Below are 15,413 nucleotides of genomic sequence, written 5' to 3'. Positions count from 1 at the left end.
CAATACACTACTATCCCCTTTATCTTCTTTGTAACCCCTCACCAAGAACTATGACCAGAAACCTAAGGATTTAACCATTGCCACACTCTAGCTCACCAATGAAATCTCATTTCTCTATGGCATCTTTCGTGAAGGACTTGCTGCCAGATTTCTAACATCTAGTCAATCTGATGACTTATGCTGATTTACTGTAGTGTTCACTATGCTTCTGGTCCTCTGAAATCTAATTTCCTTTGGAGCATGTGAAAAAGTGTGATAATCTCATGAGCAGAAGCTCAATGTCATGGGTGGTCAACAAAGCACGAAGCTGATAAAAAAAAAAAAAATAGTTGCTTGCTCTACCTACCTGCACGGCAAAACTTTAATAGGTTCTTATCTGAACTAACTGCAACTTCATTATACATCAAATTCATATCAAGACAACATAGTAATAATGCTTCCCCTCTCAATTTGCACACTGAGATGATAGTAAGTACAAGATCAATAGATATTTGCTTAATACAAGTTATTATCCAACTAGAAGCAACATAGACTATATTTTTCATAAGCTTTCAGGTGAGAATTTAAAACAAGTCACAAATGAAGTGACTGCAGACTAAAAAGCTAGCACCTTGGAACTATGGCATGAATTAAGAACACCTCGATCTCCAAGCCCTAGTCAAAGATCTGGTTCTCCAGAGTTTCATGCACACAGAGCAGATTCAAATGCTCTAAGTCATGCTAGCATGCTTGCATCACTGATGGAACAGAAAGAGGGCCAGCATGACAGAAGGATGCGTGACAGTGACAGGGAAGAGTCCGAGATGAAGGCAATGTCCAGGGCTGAAAACTATGGTATGAAATTTAGACTTTATTCTATGTCAGCTATCACAGAAATGCAGAATGTGATCATAATGACAACTAAATGCAAACTGCATTTTAAATAGGCTCCACACTTTGTCCCACATGCTGTTGTTATTCATGAAAGGGTCCTACCTCTTGAGGCTTTTAAAGACACTGTCACTACAAAGAAGAGGGAAATCCACTGAGAGTTGAAGGGAAGTTCTGCCCCCAAACTGAACTCAATTCCTGCACAAAGCAAAAAGCTACAACAAAAAGAACTATGGAAAAACCCCTTGGGTACTAGCTGCCAAGAACTTCCCATCAAATATACCCAGACATTTGTAGCTTTTATCTATGACTCTATGCAGACAAGAACTAGCAAGGTTAAAGCAACTCCTTTCTGAGGTGAAAAGTGAGATTTTTTGTGTCTGAATTAACCTCAGCGGTGCCCTGCATTTATCATGTTATATAATAACTGTTTACACAAACATGGATACATATTGATTTGTCAAGAGACTATATTTCATGGCAAATCTATAAATTATTCTACTTCCTAAATTCCAAGGTTAGACTCAACTAAAAATTAATCTCGATTTAAGGGAGAACACTGAGCTTATCATAGCTACTATTGTCCCTTCTGGAAGCAGAGGGATTAAAGCCCCAAAAGATTAAAATTGCACAAATATTTGAAAGCAGGCCTTGTAGTAACACAGTTCCTTTTGCCTAGTGCAGCTGAAATAAACTCATGTCTCTTCTCGCTATCTACAATTTAATACATATTTGGGGACAACTTCTTTGGTAACTCCTCTATATTATCAAGAAGCAGTTCTATACCTTGTCAGAGATGAGCTTCAAGAGAAAATATTAGAATCTTACAAGATGAATGCCTCAGATACCTTGCTTTAAATTAATCCTCCCTCTCCATCTTTGGTTAATACTTTAAAGCACATGGGGGTGGGGAGTAACAGGGTGATCTAGGTCAGTTTCCCTTCTTGACATATTCTACAATTACTTAAATAATCAAAGAAGTGAAAGCAAATTATCATTACTACTAAATTCTTCTTATTATTAGCCTCATGAAACTTGATAATTCAGATTTATACACTATATTCAAGTGGATATCAAGGCCGTTCTATTATTAGTGCTTAAAAAAAGAGAAATCATGACCAGTCTCTTGAACCACTCATGGAAGGAAATGTTCTAGGGACTGAAGAACATTTTCAAACTTGAAAATTTCAAAGCTTCTTCTTTGAAAATCCCTGCAGTAGAAAACCACTATTGACAAGAGTGTGGCAAGGACCTCGGGTGAGCTGAGACAAAAACAAAGAGAGAACTGCTGTGTGACATTACTTTGTAAGGAATACATCATCATTTTGTAGCAAATGTTGGAAAGGTCTAGCTGTTTTGAAAGATAATTGAGGGCATGTTTTATATATACAGTCAATATATCCTTTCAAAGGCTATTTCCTCCTCTCTAGCATTAAGCTAACTTCTTTGTAAGTATTAGGTAATTTGTAATTTTAAAACTAGTTCATATTTTAATTTTATTTAAATTATAAGTAGTAAATCTAAGGCTTTGGGGCCATTTTGCACACATAATAGTTGACAGAATATTTTAGCATCGCGTCCTCCTTCTAGGTAGAGTCTGGAAGTCGTTCCAGCCCCTGATTAATACTTTGTATCTTAGGAATCACAAATCTCTTTGACATAACCAAACCTACTGTCTATTACCAGCCAGTGTTCGCTGGTGGTGGTTCACAGTTCTCAACCCTACCCATGGACAGTAGTATTGCTTCTCTATCAGGACCCTAATCCAAAGAGTCTCACTTTAACTCCTTTCCATTTTCTTCATAGCAGATCCTGTCAACAGTGTTTCTGTTTGGCTGAGTAGAAATTATAGTACATTAATTCCAAATAACTAGAAAATGGTAACTCCAACACCACTAGGCTTAGAGTCACTTATATTCATCTTTATTGGATACAAAGAAAGTTGTCATCTTTTTTTTAATTAAGAAAAATGACTCTGGAACTTTAAATCATGCAGGAACCTTAGGACCTGATTGCTATGTGGTGTCTGGATGGGTTTCAGTGAAATATCCCTAACCCAGCTGCTAAAAGCCAGGGGTCATGAAGTGACACTGGTCTGCTGACAGCCCAGACCTAGTTAGATCATGTGAGATGAGCTCAGTAGATCCAAGCTGCCCAGCTACGATGCTGTCAACCTGGTCAGAGAGAACATCCTCAACACTCTTGGAAGGTAGAATGAACCCTTCCACAAAGAAATTCTCAGCAGCTGCCTGGAGACCACACCAATGCTGGCTAATGCCATCACCAAAGCCCCATACCCCCAAGGCATGAGTCTTAGTCATAGGGGTAGCTTTAATACCAGCCCAGTCTGAGTCGCAGAGTGTGATGATATCCCAGACTTCTCAATGTTGCAACCAAGGGAAAGCTGCAGCCAGGCTTGCTGGAGATTCTACACACCAGGTGGTAGTACATTCTGGGGTTTTGCCAGGCCATGGACGTGGAGCCATTGGCCACATGCTATTGACCTTCTGTCTAGGCCTGGAGGCCCTACCAGCTCAGGCCACCAGTCCTTCCCCTAGATTTACATGAGGGACCTGGCAAGAACCTTGCCTCATGCCTTTGATACAAATCACATGCAGGAGGTCCTTAATGGAGTGACTCCAGCCCCCACACTGCCAATGCTGAGTTTGCCCAGGCCTTGGACACTGCCCTGTGCTGACCAACCTTCATCCCTTTCCCCAGCAGGTGATAAAAGCTGTCTTTGTGGGAGAGGGTTTCATCATGCTGCTGGAGGGAGAAGGCAGTCCCATGGTAAACAATAGCCACTGGCTATCAATATTCCTTCCCGAAGCTAGAAGTTGCCTTCAAGTAAGTTGTATGTAGCCCAAGTCAGGAGGTACTTGGCAGGGGCTGAGGACCAGAGACTTCCTGGTCAGAGACTGTGAATAGGCTCTGGTAGTCCTCTACAGAAACCAACTGGTTCTTAAAGATTCCTTTCCCAGCCTTTCTTCTCCGTTGTTCTTCTGCCTCATTTAACTGAAAAAAACTCCCCACAATCCAAAGGTTATAATCTTATCAAGTTAAGACCGTAACTTTTTTACTCCTTGTAAAAGAATTTAAGTGCACTGTTGTCCCAGTTCTCTGTGTTAAGAATGTCCTGAGGTTTTGACAATAAAGATAAATTATCACTCTAAAAACAAATGAACAAAAACCTTTTTTGCATTACTCATTTATCTGAACGATCATAAAATCTCAGTGAGATAGATTTAGAATTTGTACACAGTGCTAGATCTTAGTAAAACAAGTACCATAAGAATGGTTGAACTATCATTTCACTTTCCATTTAACTCAGTAAGAGCTCAGCACTTGCTAACTGCTTACCACCTTGCTACATACTAAGGAACATGAGGCTACCATAGTATAGTTGTGTTTGGCAGTTGATACATAATCTCTATAAGTACACCAGAGCATACAGTACAGAAGAGTACTATGTTACATATGGATGGATGGACTTTGTCCTAAAGGGAGTGATAACTTCCTTGGGACAGTAGGAAAACCAACAAATAGTTTCAAAGCAGGGAATGTCAGCATAAGACTAAATAAAATGAAGCAAGAAGATTTCCTAGGAATGGAGCAGTGCTGCCAACCAGTTCCTACAGCCATGTGTCACTTAAAACGGTCATACTTTCTGAGAAGTGGAGTGTTAGGCAATGTCATTGTTGCGTGTATTTATACTAATCTAGATGGTACAGGTCATTTAGACACAGCCTCTTAATTCAATCAAGAGATGTAGTAAACAAAAAATGTATGAGGATGCTGTCGGTATAATGCTGCACACCTTTTTTTAATGAGTAGGAGTATAGTTTAAAATAATAAAAAGGTATAGCAAATAAATAAACCAACAAAACAGTCATTTATTATCATCAAGTATTATGTTCTATATATAATCACATGTGCTATAATAGTTTATAGAACCAGCATCACCGAAAACATGAGTCCTGTGTTGTATTGCAACTCTATATGATAGTCATGATGTCACTAGGTCACAGGGATTTCTCAGGTCTGCTATAATCTTATGGGACCTCCATCTTAAGCTTATATGTGCTCATCTTAAATGTGGTCACTCTTGACCCAAACACCATTACATGGCACATGGCTGAATGTTTTTGTACTTATCAATAACTAATGACTGAACAGCTCATCCTCAATGAAGAATTACATGTTTTAAAATAGGCTAAATGGAAATGTTTTCCTTTGTTTTTGTTTTCTTTTTGTACTATTGTGTTCTAAGAGGATCCATATGAATCTTATAAAGATGCTACAACACAACAGATTTTAAAAATTAAAAAAAAAAATAGTTTTTTAAAGAAAACAAAAATAGAACAAAGGTAGGAAGAGAGAAAATGTGGTGTGAAATAAACTGACAGAATGCATGCCTGAGGCGGTGCAGGTGAATGGAGGGTGCTAGAACTCTGGCTCTGCACACTTTGGAAACAGAGAATCAAGCTCCATCCTTTGATCTGATGTGACATGAACTGATATAACACTTGGCGTTGACCAGCACACCATTACCAAAAAAGAGGCCAAAACTGTTAGATGTTTCTTCCACTAAACACTATTTCTTCAGCCTTTCTGGTCATAAATTAACAGAAGGGACATCACAAATATCAGATTTTTAGATTATGAGAAGTATTTTAGATTATTAGAAGTATTACGAGATATTCAGGTTGGTAGGTAAATGTCTGATGGGAAACAGGATGTTCTAGCTGACTGTCTTTTCTCATAATGGATTTACTAATTCCCAAGGGAATGGGGAAGCTTCATAGTGGAGAAACCTGGTAGTCACCCTTCAATCAAGCAATTAAAGTTTACAACTATAGTAATAAAAAAAAGCCTTATTCCTGCCCCACATGCACATCTTGAACTTATTCTTAAGAAAACATCAGACAAACAAAAATTATGAAATATTCTACAAACTAGATAGACTAAATGCTTCAAAATATCAATGTTGTGAAAAATGAAAATTGAATTTCACATCCAAGGACAAGAGAAAAAATTTCCATCAAGGACACTATTGTGTCAATTAGCAAAATTTGAAGAAACAAGACTCTGGTAACATATTTACTAGTTTTAAATTACTTAATACAGATAATGGCACTGTAGCTATTCATTATGTAAGTGAACTCCTCTGTCTTAGGTAACGCATACTTAAATATTTAAGGATTTTAAAAAAGGACATGGTGGTTATAATTTATTCTCAAGAGAATAAAAATCTACAGCAAATTCTGGAAAAAAAATGTTAAAAACTGATGAGTCCTGGTGAAAGGTATATCAAAGTTTGTTGAACTGTTCCTCAAACTCTTCTATAAATTCGTATTTTAAAATTGAAGGCTAACTTTTTCAGTAACTACTAATAATATGAGTACCTTAAAATCTTGAACACTCTCCTTCTCATGAAGTAAGAATTATTTCCATATTCCCACAAAACAAAAATATTTTTCTAGGATCAATCATTCATTCATTATTTATGTATCTCTAGACAACAGGAAATAGAAAGTAGGCAATGACATTCAAGTGTTCTATATACAAGAAATAGGATAAAAAGAGTAGTGAGGTTTAAGTTACAGGCATTATATGTATGGGGATTTTTTGAATGCATGGAAATTGAGATCTTTCATTTAGTTCCATTTTTAAACAAGCTTGAATATACAAAAGTTTTACAGAATCATAATTTTATGGCAGTTATCTGTAGTTTTAGATTATGATAAAAGGTATAGGGAACAGCAGAACATAAATTATTTATGTCCTAAACTTGATGTTTTCCAGCTATATTTCACATTTCTCCTTTAACTTAGATGTCACAATGTAAATATTGTATGGTCAATTTCAGCCCTAAAGAATGTCACTGAATCTGGCATAGGGGCCAAATGTTCAGAATAGAAAATTTTCTTGGCTGGCTTTATAAGGTCTGTAGACTACAAAATTCCAACTGTGCTTCAGGAAATAATATCAGAGTTAGTCTACTGCTTTGTACTATAGAGGCTAGCAAAAATCCATTCACTTAGAAAATCAAAAGTCGATCTGTGAACATTTTTGGACAAAAGAGCTAGATTAGAAAATTAGAAGGTTAAACTCTAGTAATTAACAACTGGCTACAGGATCTTGGGCACATCACTAAACCTATTTGTTACTTCATTAAAAAATATTACATTTGATTAACTGTTGTCTTGTGAATCATCTCAAAACTCTGATGACTTATAACTCTGTAAGTATGCTGTTACCTACTATTTTTATCTTGGTTTTGATGAATAACACAAAAATCTCAAAAAAGATTTCCTTGTTTAGTGACATTCATAGTCACACTAACTAGATAATTACTGGAGCAGGGTGAGCCTGGAACTCCATGGTTAACCACATAATGAGAAATATTCAAACACACTGGCAAAATTCAAAATGAGTCTTATTCCTGGCAAATACTGGCTCAAATAAGGGAGGAAGAGAAAATTACAGCAAAGAGCAATTCGCAATTACATCAGTTGGGAATATGACAAAATATATATAAATATGTACTATATTACTTACAACAAAATGAGGACTAAATATTTAATTGGAATGAAAAAAAATATGAACACACAATTACGATGAATATTATACACTTGTACACTTTCCTAAACAAAGTCCCTCAGATATATGTAACAGTAAACATACTATGTTTTTGATTGACACTGCTACTTTGAGTTTCCCAGACATCTTTGGTGTGTCTGAGAATTTTGTGTTATGAAATGAATCTAACCACAAAAAAAAGAAGAAATCTTCAGGAAATTTACAATGCAAAGCAGCACTTAAAAATAACAAGCACCATCAACACAACAAAACTCATGTACAAATATGCTGAGGTACAAAGTCAAGGTCATCTTAGACCTTATTTAATAAGGTGTTATTACCAGAAACCTTTGGGTTTAAATTAGAAGATTACAGTGTCCACATGTAACTGTGAGTAAAGGTAGTGTATATATACAGAATATAAAATAATAGAAATCACTTAAATTTCTTTTACGCGCAGTAATAAATGCAATACTGGCAGTCTCTTGGGAGGTATTAAACCGGAATAACAATACACAACAGAAGAAGAAAGATCTCATAGGTTGATTTCTTAACTTTAATACCCAAACACCTTGGGTACAGGGGCTTTCCAATAAAAGAGTTAAAATATATGGGTATAAAGACTAGCCCTTACACCAGTTGACAAATTTCAAACTTTATGAAAATGTGCAATTTAACATAAAATATCATTTTGCTTCAAGAGTTTGGTTTGTGTAACTGAGTAAATAAAGTCAACTCAATATGAGTTAATGAATCTTTAGAAAGTTTAAAATCAACGTTACTGGATGGGAAGGCCCACTCAAAAATCTAAAACCATCATTTCAGTATATTAGGTTCAGGACACACACAATAAAAGGACTCCCTTCTCAAAGCAGAAGGATGGCCCTATAGGCTGGGTCACTGCCTCCTTCCTCTGCTCATCTTCCTCCATCACTCTGTTCCTATCCTGGTCATAAAATCTACTGCCTTCTATTATGGTTTATGCAGCTTCAATTTGCTGGATTCCTTGTCAATTTTCTTCTGCTATTAATGGTTTTTGTTTCTCATACTTATGGGGTCTCTCCATGCTGTAAGCTTGAACTTCTGATGCCCGGTACTGCGTTGGCTCTGAGGATTTAACTCTACTGTGTTTTTCCAATTCTACAGTTCACATCACTTTGCTTAATTTGAGTGCTCCATGACAACTCATGTTTTCCCAGGTATGAAACAATAATGTAGCTGCCTCCTGTACAAACCGAAGCTGGATCCTAGCCCAGACTCCCAGACTTGTCCTGGACTTGGCCTCTATAGTTCAAATTATACTATATGGATCAAAAGAACATAGGCAAACTATATTTTGATCTATATAAAGGAAAATATCTATTAATCAAAAACAACTCATAAGGTCGGGTGCAGTGGCACACGTGTAATCCCAGTTACTCAGGAAGCTGAGAGAGAAGGATCTCAAGTTTGAGGCCAGCCTCAGCAACTTAAGCCCTAATTCTCGCTCAACTTTGTGAGATCCTGTCTCAAAATAAAAACTAAAAAAAAGCTGGGTATATGGTTCAGTGATAAAGCACCCCTGATTCAATCACTGGTAACAAACACACTCCTAAAAGGAATGCTCTGAGTATAGTACAGTGGCTTCGAGAGCTAACTCTGGAACAAACAAGCCTGGGTTCAAATGCAGTTCCACCATAGTGTACCTAACTGAGCTTATTATTTAATCACTCAAGTGAAGATTATGTCATTTGCCAAATGGAAATACCAATCATCTAAATAAAAATAGTACATAGCTGCAAATGATGGCTTGAGGTTTCAGTGAGACTATGGCATACAAGTGTTAAGAGTACCTGCCACTTAGGAGGTGGTATTAGAAATTAGATAAAACCTAAGAATATGCTTTTTAAAAACAGTGTCAATCTTCTAAAGATAATTTTATAACATGCCTGCAAATTCATTAACAATCCTCCCATCAAAAGGTGTGGCCCAATTCCCTTCCTGTTGCATATGGGCCAGCCTAAGTCACTTACTTCTACCATATAATAAAGCAGCAGTACTGCATTGCTTGAGATTTGAAGCTAAGTTAATAAAAGCAGTCGCTTCTCCTTGGTACACACATACGCTCATTCTTGCTCAAGTGTGTGTGCTCGCACTCTTGCACGTGTGCTCTCTCGCTCTCTCACCTGTACCATGAACCTTGGAAATTCTTGTTCTACATGTGCGAAATCTGGCTACCTTGAAAGACCATGATGGAAAGAATACATAGAGAAAGAAATGCACAAAGAAATCAAGGCCAGCCAAAAGGCATCTGAATGAGCCTTCAAAAAATTGAAATATACTTCAAACCACCTCAGCTGATGACCAGCAGCACAGGGACAAGTCCCAACTGAGCCTTAACCAAAGTGCAGATCCATTAACTGTGATATAAGTGGTATCACTTATTAACTGTGTTGGAAAACTAGGACACTACCTTATCCATTTCTCCTTAAAATATTGGATAGCAAAGTTATAATTTTTAGAATGCATAAAGTAGCATTCTCTATTAAATCTGAGAAGTTTTAGCAACAGTATGGTCCTATTTGTTCTAACCAAAATGTACAAATCTCAACTCCTTTTCTTGATAGTAACACTATTTTCAATGTTGAATTTGATAGCAATATTAAAACATTAAGAGTCAAAATGACCTTTAGCAAAAAACAGTATATATTCATATAGCTGGGGATTTGGCAATATGCTGAAACATGGGAGTTAAGATTTTTGTTAGCAGTCTGTATTTAAAAGATAAAACCCACATTCTAGTTAGCTGTGATGCCATCCAGCACACTTCCTCCCTGGCTTCCTTCCCACTGAAAAAAAAGGAGCCCATTCTTGCCTGTGCAGAATCCATCCATATCACCCAGCAGGACAAATTACAGTTCAGCCTTTTCTTTTTCCTCTTCTTTTTATTCATTATTTTAAGTTTAGAAAGCTTCCTTCCAATCCACATCTTGTGTTTCTATGGAGCCTAAGAAGATACCACATCTGGTAACTTTTTCAAGATATCAGTGACTGGGATAGGGAGGGAACTAACCAATAAGAGTATAATCAATAATGTATAAGAAATTACAAACTGCACATTAGCTGCAACATCCAAAAACATTTCCCAGTCAAAAGAGAACTCATGATCTTCATATACAATAAGACCCCAAAAGATTTTGTCCACACATTGTGTGAGGCAGTTTATTCAAATTTGCATGTCAGTTAGGAAGCTTTTAATGTTAAGCAACAGAAAACCCAATTCAGAGTAGTTTCAACAAAAGAGAAATACATTAGTTCAAGTAATTGGAAAAACAGAAGTAGGGGAAGCCTCAGTTTGGCTAATCCAGAAATGCAAAGATTTCAAAGATCTAGGTTCTTTTAGTCTCACTGTATTGCCTAGGATGTCAGCTTCATCCATGGCCACTGGAGGAGCGCAGTCAGGAGACCATTTCCCTCCTTGTTCCAGTTTGTCAAAGTAAAGATAATGCTTTTGCACACACTAAACCCAAATCCTTGCTATTTCCCCAACTATATCATCTAAAGTTATGTGCTTAAGAAGGAATGGCATATGTTCAGTAGTTTGAGCAGGGGCTTACAAGGTTATCTCTGGCAAGAAGGGACAGATTACACGATGGACAAAGAGTCATCTGGTCAATCCTCCAGGACACATGGGTACTTCACCAGAAGAAATGCACCCAATGAATGCAAAAACAGAAATCAACTCCCAGGTCCACCAAAATTCAAATCATGTACTAAATGGCCGATTCAATCAACTATAAAAGAAATTCCTCACTTTCCAAATGGATTTTTGTTCTCAAACTTCACCCCTATGTCCGCTTTTATCTTGAAATATGATTACAGCATGAGAGGCACAGAATGCATTTTCCCACTGAAGTAATGCATTAGTTGGGTACCCAAATTAGCTCTTGGTATATATAAGCCATTTATAGTGGACACATTTAAGCTGGGAATGCCTCTTTCCCTCCTCTCCCACTAGATCAGAAAAAGTAGAAACTCATCTACAGGCCATCGTGCCCTGGCACCAAGAGGACAAAAAACAAGACTTTCCCCACAGTCGACTCCCTGCAAGAACAGCAAAAATAGTAAGAACAAAATCTTCCGCAGAAGCAGCAGCTCAGATGACAGGAATGTCAGCTTCCCCATACAAACGCCCTCTGTGCCTATGGAACAGTCATTTATGTGAAAGTATTTTATCTGATATTTTATTGATCTGAAACAAAAACAAACCAAAAGAACAACTCTAGAACTAATTCTTTTCTAGTATAAGGCTATAAACTCCTAATGATATGGATGATCCTGTTACTAAAATTTCACTACTTTTGTGCATTCTACTTGAACACTTTGGTTCCTTTCAGAAACTCAGAAACACATGGTGTAACTGAGACCTTATTTAATAACCCCATGATGATGTTTAAAACAACACTGGCATTGGTGTACTGAGCTACCTCATAGGGTACGCTCCTCTGTCTAATCCTCACAACAGCTGTGCAAGGTAGGTGTTACTGGCCTCAGTTCACACACATGGAAATTTAGGCTTCAGGCACTTTGATGATGTGCCAAATTCACATGATTAGAACATAATGGGAAAAGGATTCCATCATAGTAAACATGAATCCAAAATCCAAGCACAGAAAATTCCAATGAATATAAACTGCAAACAATTTATTAAGTTCAGTCAAATTTTTTAAAAATACCCGTCTCTCATATTTCCCTTGCCCCATACATCACTCATGGTATTTTGAGAAGGGAGGAAACACTATGTTCCAAGAAAAATGTTTCCCTTTGCTGTTTTCCCTTTGGTTTTGAAAGACTATCCCATGGTACCCACTACAGTTTCTCTAAGCAGGATATTGACCTATCCACAGCTGACAAATTGTCCACCTGTACTCAATTTCCTAACAATGCCAGATGAGAGTTCACTAGGACACTTATCATGACAGTTGGAACTGAACTATGTAGAGGCATGAATGATTCTCTGCTCACCAAATGCTGAAATTCTACCCAAACAACACTCTTACAAAAATGTTGGTATGAGAGATGATTTGAGATGTCACTCTCTAGATCAGGACTTCTTAGACTTGACTGAGCACAAGAAACACCTGAGATTCTGGTTAAACACAAGATCTCCTTCAGAAGGCCTGGAGTCAGCCTGTGATCCTGCATTTCTAGCAAGCAGGAGGTGAGGTCCACACTCCCAAGTCCACACTCACTGACAGACATTCAGTTCAGAGCAGAACTCGCTAAGAACAAGGAGAAAATGTGCTCTTTAGATCCCAGTGGTAAACAAAATACTCAAATTACAGTCATGAGTACCAATTTTAATCTTAAGGTATGGCATCCTATTCTGCATTGCTGCTATCAATTGGTATTTTTTACTTAACAACTTCTTTAATATTTATTTTTTAGTTGTAGTTGAACATGATACCTTTATTTTATTTATTTATATGGGGTGCTGAGGATCGAACCCAGGCCTCACACATGCTAGGTGAGCACTCTCCCACTGAGCCACAACCCCAGCCCCTACTTAACACCTTTTGCCAAATTTATAGATGCTTCACAGATACTATTTGGCAAAGAGCATCTAGTATAATATTGGTCATACTTGGGGAATGTTACATGCTATATATTTCTCTTTTGCAAGGCACCTGATCATTTGAAATTAAGATATAATATAGTATAAAAATAAGTTATTTAACAGTTTATCAAAGTAAATTTGCAGTGGAACTTTCATTTATTAATGTTGTTAATACTGTTCTATCATCTTACAGAACACAGATATGGAAAAAACAAAAATATGTTTGGAGAATCAAAAGTACATCACTTTGATCAGAATTTCTGCCCTAGCTCATGCTTCCAAAGAATGAACTCAAGGATTCAGCCCTATCATCACAAACTATTTTTTCTTATAAACATCTTCTAAATCTGATTTGAAGTTTTTTTTTTGTTGTTGTTGTTGTTGTTGTTGTTGAAAATAAACTTCAGAATAAGGAAATAGCTAATTTTGCTAATTTGATTTGCAATCAAGGTATCCCTAGTAATTTGGATATTAAAAAAACATTTATAATGATCAACAATCAGACAAGAAGGAGGGAGAATAGCATACAATCATAAAGATCAAAAAATAAAGTATGCACAATATTAAAAAAGGTATTTTATATTATTGAACAAGCTGGAAGTCACTGGTTGAACTATGGCAAAACAGGATCCCTTAGGGAAGAACTGACTATCACACAGAACAAGTAAAGGTCTTGAAGCTTAGACGACTCCTTATAGCCTCTGGTGAACACCAGTAGACTTGCCACTGTGTTCAGTTAACATACACTTTACCCCCATTTGTAACTGTGACCGGCCCTGTGAATGTCATCAGAATTAAATAATATATCTGAAAGTGCTATTAAACTGTAAAGTAGTATATGTCAATAATTAATCATAAGTTGACCCTTTCCACTTTGAAGGTATGCTTCTTGAATCTGAATGTTCTGCAGGAACATCTAGGCAGCTCTCGCCCCCTATAAAGATGAGCCAGAATTTACTTATCCACATCCATTGTTAAGTTTTTTTTTTAGAGGAATAAAATGACTGAGTTTTGTTTTTTTCTCTTCCCAAGCCACCCTTCTTCCTCCCTGAAACATCGACCTGACACCAAGAAGTACAACTGCCAGAAGGTGAGCACTACATTATGATTAGCACAAGAACACAGGTCACAGAAGGCAGGAGAGAGCAAAGGAGCCCAGGTTCCTTCAGGCATTCTCTTAGGCTGCCTAACTCCAGATTTCCCCTTGCAAGAGGCCAATAAAACCATTCCTGATTCAAGCCATGGTTAGCTGGGTTTCCTGTCACTTGTACTTGCTGTAATTTTAATTCGACTAGCTTTTCTAGTGCGTCCAGAAAAGTGACAACTATTGAGTCTTTTTTTTTTTTTACTTACCTATAAGCTGGTGAGGAATATGTCCACAATCCAGAATGAATGATATCAAAATTCAATAATGTATCTGAAAATGTTACTAAAGACAAAAAGTATTCCTATAAAAAAATCTTAAAAAAAAAAAAAGACAAGCAGAATCTTTCAATAGCAGGTTCCTGATATATTGCTCAGGTCAGGACCACAACCATGGCTTGACACACATCTGAGCACACTCTTCCACAGAAGTATAGCCAGAGACAATGAGGTAGTCTCCAAACAAGACTTGGTCATCAAAGAACAGGGGTTCTGAGCACAGCCTGTGTGGTAGAAATTTTACAAATCTGCCTCTGGTTCAGCTCTGACAGCCTGGAATAAAGAAAGTCTAAGTAAAACCACAGAAGTTCTTCCAATGAACTTTGCAAAGTATTAGAATTAAAAAAAAAATTCTTTGGGATCCTTCTAGAGGGTATAACACATAGGGAGATAAGTGTTACTCTCACGCTTTTAGGCAAGTGAAAAAGCAGAAGATGAACAGAGTCAGAGACAGCAGACCCCTGCCTGGTAGGACTCTTGGAATCTTAAGAGCCATAGATTTTTAATTCCATTGTCCCTCTACATCTGCTCAGTGAGAACAGTCCCTTCACCTGCTCTCAAGGTGAGGCTGCAGGCAGTCTCTCAGATTCTTCTGGGAACTCAGGAAATGAAAAGATTCTAAATCTCCACCCTGGTTGGTGTAGGGAAGAAGCTATGTTTTATAAAGGGTTAAAATTCTACTTGGCTTATCTTTTCCACACATCTCCTTTTTCATTTACTTCTTCGGTTACTAATCATTTCCAAGATTACTGTAGGGTCTGAGATAAGGAAATTCCTCTTGCTTGATACTTAAAGATGGCATCTTGTTCTCTAGCCATGGAGGTGCTTAAAGCTAACTTTAATGGGAATTTTCACAGGCTCTTTAGAGATTCACTTCCCTAGTAAGCTTCTCCAGTGTGGGTAGTACCTCTTCCGTGGCTAACCACTCCTGACCCTTCAGCTT

The 15,413-nt window shown here is 37.3% G+C and overlaps 1 protein-coding gene and 1 pseudogene across 4 annotated transcripts in view; one reads left to right on the top strand and one right to left on the bottom strand.

The window, feature by feature from the left end:
- Positions 1 to 15,413, bottom strand: part of Arhgap42 (Rho GTPase activating protein 42) — a 256,075-nt gene that overhangs the window by 122,314 nt on the left and 118,348 nt on the right. The window lies entirely within an intron of this gene.
- On the top strand, positions 726 to 14,942 carry LOC110598528 (epimerase family protein SDR39U1-like; annotated as a pseudogene).

This window comes from Ictidomys tridecemlineatus, chromosome 4 (assembly GCF_052094955.1).
Source record: "Ictidomys tridecemlineatus isolate mIctTri1 chromosome 4, mIctTri1.hap1, whole genome shotgun sequence".
NCBI classification, from domain to species: Eukaryota; Metazoa; Chordata; class Mammalia; order Rodentia; family Sciuridae; genus Ictidomys; species Ictidomys tridecemlineatus.
This window is presented reverse-complemented; position numbering and strand designations above follow the sequence as displayed.